The following is a 5,204-nucleotide window of genomic DNA, read 5'->3' on the forward strand; positions in this document are numbered from 1 at the left end:
ATACTTTTAATATATCTCTTATGAGATTGCATTAAATACTTTGGGAAGGCCACTTTCAGTTTAAAACTTCCTCTACTTTTGCTCACAAGGCTCTCTTCCCAAAGAGTTATTTATTGTTTGAAAGTAACGAGGGTATGAAAAAGGAAAAGTCACACCCACCACTCCACTCTACCATACGCCCGAACTCAGATCATCCTGACTTCAGCCCAAATACCCTGGTGCTAAAGTCACACTTCCATCTTAATTGGAATTTGTGTAGCACGGCAGATTTATAGCAAATTGATTCATCATTAAATAATGTTTCCTTAAAACCTATGATTTTAATTGAGATCTTTAGTCCTTGGAGCAATGCACCAGCATAAACAGGAGACTCCTTCTTTGTAAAACAAGAGAATACATGTGACTATGCGGGACAGCTCCCAGGCAGATGTTTTAGAAAATGATGTTGCCACAGAAGCATCTGTGCTCACTTATCCCTTTCTCTCATACAGAAGAGTTCACTGAGGGGTGTTTATGTGAACCCCTGTTTGCGGATCAGTGGCCTAGCATTTGCAACTTTAGGTAAAATAAAGTACCAGTTAATTATATTTAGAACTTATGACTGGCAATTCTCAGATTGAATCACTCGGACTTCCAAAGAACTGGCCTGTTCTGAAGAACATTAAGTCTTCTTATTTGTATTACAAAACATCTTTCTAAATGAATTTGCTGTTTTCAAATGGAAACCATTAGCGGTGCATTGGACCATATGTGAAAAGACATCAGATAACAGAATGTTTTGTTAGCTTTCCCAGGACGTTGATTTTAAACACTCTTTACAAATAGATCTATCTCAATATGCTGGCTTTTCCTTCCATAAAACTGAAGTCTACCCTGGCAATAGATATCGGTGTCTGGACGCACACATAACACTTTTAATGGAAAACCATTAAAAACAGCTTGGGGGAAGAGTGTCTCCAGAAGCCAAAGCCATGCCTAAGATACCAAACCAAGGGGGAGGACTCAGCTGCAGATCCTGCAGTAGATGCATCTCTCAAGGGAGGAGCAAAGCTTCTCTCCTACTGAACCCCACAGAGTGGACTTTGCCCTCCAGGCAAAGGTGGGAGAGAAGGGTCAATCGTTTGAGATGCAATCTTGAGGGGTATGTGAAATTACACTTATTAAAAAAAACAGTCCTAGGTGGAACTTCAGAAACAGAAGTGGTACCAGGAAGCGTGTGGCCTTCGAGTGTCTAAGGAAACTACAAAATCTGCCTCCAGAACTCCTCAAAAGCCATGAAATTGGTAACTCATGTTTTTAAATCAAAAACTCTCTTCCCTTTACTCCTTGTGTTCTTTTAAAAACAGATATGAATAAAAACTTGAAATTTTTCCAAGCCTAAATTTCCCTCATTATTGATTTTTTTGATCAAAATGTTTCCAGCATAGTCATCTTTAAAATCTTTTCTGATTAGTGAGATGTAAATCATAAGGCATTTTTTTTAAATTTATATATATTTAAGGGGCACAAGTGCAATTTTGTTGCATGGACACATTTCGGAGTGGTAAAGTCTGGGTTTTTAGCATGTCCATCACCCAAATAATGTACATTAAACCCATTGAGTCATTTCTCATCACCCATGCTCCTCCTACCCTGCCACACTTCTGAGTTTCCAATGTCTATTATTCCACAGTCTATGTCCACATGTCTATATTATTTAGCTCCCGACTGTTAGTGAGAACATGGTATTTGGCTTTCTGTGTCTGAGTGATTTCATTCAAGCTAATGGCCCCCACTTGCACCCACGTTGCTGCAAGCCATGATTTTATTCTTTTTTATGGCTGCACAGTACTCCCTTGCATAAATGCGCTTGCTTCTAAAGAGATTCGGAGGTAGGCACGGCTGGGTGTTGGGCGCAGAGCATGGCGCAGCAGCAGCTCTTGGGCTGGCCGTGGCCAGGGGTGCACAGAGGCCACCTGAGCGGCACGGCAGTGTCAGGTTTTTAGTCAAGTACCAACTCTATGGATTCAGGTTGGTTTTGTCCCGTGGCCTGCTCTGAACAGTGTGTTGTCTGATAGAAGATTTCCTGGGCAAGCCATTTTTCTGTTGCCTTACAGAGCAAGCAAAGAGGATGGATCAATTGAAGAGCCATCTGACTGTGTGCTTCTACCCTCTGTGCCCTTTTTAATCCTAGTATCCACCCTAGCAACTGCTAAGAGTGTGACTAACAGCACTTTAAATGGCACTGCCATGGTCCTGGGCTCTGTCCCATAATCATTGCCAGAACTGCCCATATCATAGTCAAGGAAGGGAACAGTGCCTTGATCAACTGTAGTGTTTACATCCCCGACCCACAATTCAAGTGGTATAATTCCATTGGCAAGCTGCTGAAAAAAGAGGAGGATGAGAAGGAGAGAAGAGGAGGTAGGCTTTAAGGTTGAGGCAAACGTCATAAAATATAAACGTGGGCTTTGGAGCCAGCACCCTTAAGGTTAGTCGTTCTCATGCAAGTCATTTAAAGATCTCATTTTGTCTTGTGTTTCTAAGGCAAGAGAGAGAATATGTATCCTTAAGGATTCAAAGCAGTAATTAATTCATTTTTTTCTTTCATTGACTCAGAAGACAAAGGACCAACATTGAAGTCTTTTAAAGGGCCTCTTGGAATTTTGTAATGTAATGCATACAAAATGTTATGGAGACAAATATAGAATGGATTTTCCCTAAGTATGTATTCCATTTATAAGGGAGTTTTGTTTTCTTTTATGGAAATGGCTTGAATAAACAATGTAGCAGTTTTTATCTGTAAAAAAATATTTGGAGAAGTATAAAGCAATGAGTTTTAATCAGAATTCACTTTATTCGTTTTCTCTGACTGCAAAGGAAATAGAGTTGCACATTCTTACATCGTTAGAAACTGCCCATGTTTCTCCAGTTTTCAGATGGTTCCCATGATTCCATTCTCATTCTTAGGGAGTCAGTCCTTCCCATGGTAGGTAGAAGATAGTCTCTGTTTAGCACAGGACTGGGCCCATCTTCTCCTTAATAGATGACAATCTTTGCACTGTTGCAGCTGGCAGAAGGCTTTAAGGACATCCCTGTGAATGGAACAAGGCCATGCAGGTGAAAGGACACTTCCTTGGAGAATGGTCTTTGAGGAAGACCTGTGGGGAAGAGGGAAGAGGTAAGAAAACTAAAATCCACCGATGACCTTTGGAAACACAATGGGATAAACTACAAATCATTTTTAAAGGAATATATTAAAGGCCAAGCGCTCTAAATCAAACTCATGCTCAGTTTGCGCATGTCAAACTTGTTAGCTGGGTATAGGGGCAGGCAGCCACCTGTAGTACCAGAAACTCAGGAGGCTGAGGCAGGAGGATCACTTGAGCCCAGTTTGAGGCCAGCCTGAGCAATATATTTTATATTTTAGAGACCCCATCTCTAAAAAAAAAAAAAAACCTACAAAAAACAAACTAAAAACAAAACAAAACGTAGCTGTGCACTAAAGAAGGGGACAGATTTGTAAATACTGCTTGCCGATGTCAATGTGTGCCTACATTTTCACTCAGAAAATATTTGTTATTGTCAAGTGTATCCCCAGGATCCTGTTAATTTTCAGAAATATAAGAATGAATAAGACATGGTTTTTGCCAAGATGAGACACAAATTAATAAAAGACATTTTAGTTAATTGTTAAAAAAGAGTTCTTTTGGAAATAAGTCATTGTAGAGGGAACACACAGTATACATATGAATTAGATGTAAGGCTTTTAGTATCCTTATATTGAAACATTAAGACCAATATCTCCTCTCTCTCTTCTGCTGTATTTGTATCCAATATAATAGTTAATATTAATTTGTTAATCTATAGTACTCTGATATCAACTGTATATTAAAATGAACTCATCATTATCAATGAAAACATGATGTGTTTTCCATTTTAGTAGTAGCTGATAAAAATAACTAACCTTTAAAACGTTTATTATGACTCATCGATTTGAGTTGGGTGTATACAAATAAGCACTCAATGAAATATTAAGGTAGTTTAAAAATAAACTTGCTGATGGCCGGGTGTGGTGGCTCACCCCTGTAATCCTAGCATTCTGGGAGGCTCAGGCGGGAGGATCCCTTGAGCTCAGGAGTTCGAGATCCTGTGAGACCTGTCTCTGCTAAAAATAGAAAAAATTAGCCAGGTGTGGTGGTGTGTTGCCTGTAGTCCCAGCTACTTGGGAGGCTGAGGCAGGAGGATTGCTTAAGCCCAGGAGTTTGAGGTTGCTGTGAGCTAGGCTGACGCCACGGCACTCTAGCCCGGGCAACAGAGTGAGACTCTGTCTCAAAAACAAAAACAAAAACGTTTGAGGTTGCTGTGAGCTAGGCTGACGCCACGGCACTCTAGCCCGGGCAACAGAGTGAGACTCTGTCTCAAAAACAAAAACAAAAACAGAAACAACTTGCTGAGAGACTTAACATCTTTTACAACAATTGGTTTTCACTCTGTATCTCTATGCTGCAATGAATACCATACTTGAATCTCCTTTGTAAATATTTACTTATACAAATAAAAGAGAAATAGAAGAAAATTAGTCATTCTTATGCTAAGAACAAGGAAGTTCATGAACACAAATCATTTGATGGCAACGACAATGACAGACTTCAACTTTTAAAGTCAGTCCTGAATGTTCATGTTGAATGGAGTTGCTGCAGAAATACCAGGGGGGCACTGAATCCACCACCTAACAAATTGGGTGGCGTTGGCACGGCAAGTTTAGTATTTCATGCTTTACATGTAGAATTTGAGCCACAGAGGAGTGAAAGCAATCCTGAATGCTTTAGGTTGAGCATAAGCTCTGAGAAATGATTAGAATTCTTGAGTCATAACAAGATGTTCTGGCACCTAAGTCTGGTTTTCCCCTAAATTAGGTCACAGGACATAATTTTGGGTAGAAGAGAAATCCTATGCTTTAATGTGAAAACTTCCTCTCCATCCCCAAAACATACACAAGTCAGCTTCTACAACATCAGCTATCATGCACCAAAAGGAAAACATGTTTACAAATGTTCCTCCAATACTGGGTCCATTGAGCTTAAGGCGCAATGGAATAACTAGCTGTAGAACTGAGACATGTAATATTTAAATGGAAAATTTAATTTTTGTTAGCTCATGCTCAGGCTAAAAAGGCTCTTAATAGTAATTTAGAGTATATCACATAAGACTGCACTGAATCT

The 5,204-nt window shown here is 39.7% G+C and overlaps 1 pseudogene; it reads left to right on the forward strand.

Annotated features, from left to right (window-relative positions):
• The first annotated feature begins 1,878 nt into the window (after positions 1–1,878).
• LOC105816371 lies at positions 1,879–2,437 on the forward strand (annotated as a pseudogene).
• The last annotated feature ends 2,767 nt before the right edge of the window (positions 2,438–5,204 follow it).

The sequence above is a fragment of the Propithecus coquereli genome, unplaced genomic scaffold (genome assembly GCF_000956105.1).
Source record: "Propithecus coquereli isolate 6110/MARCELLA unplaced genomic scaffold, Pcoq_1.0 Scaffold37, whole genome shotgun sequence".
In the NCBI taxonomy this organism is placed as follows: Eukaryota; Metazoa; Chordata; class Mammalia; order Primates; family Indriidae; genus Propithecus; species Propithecus coquereli.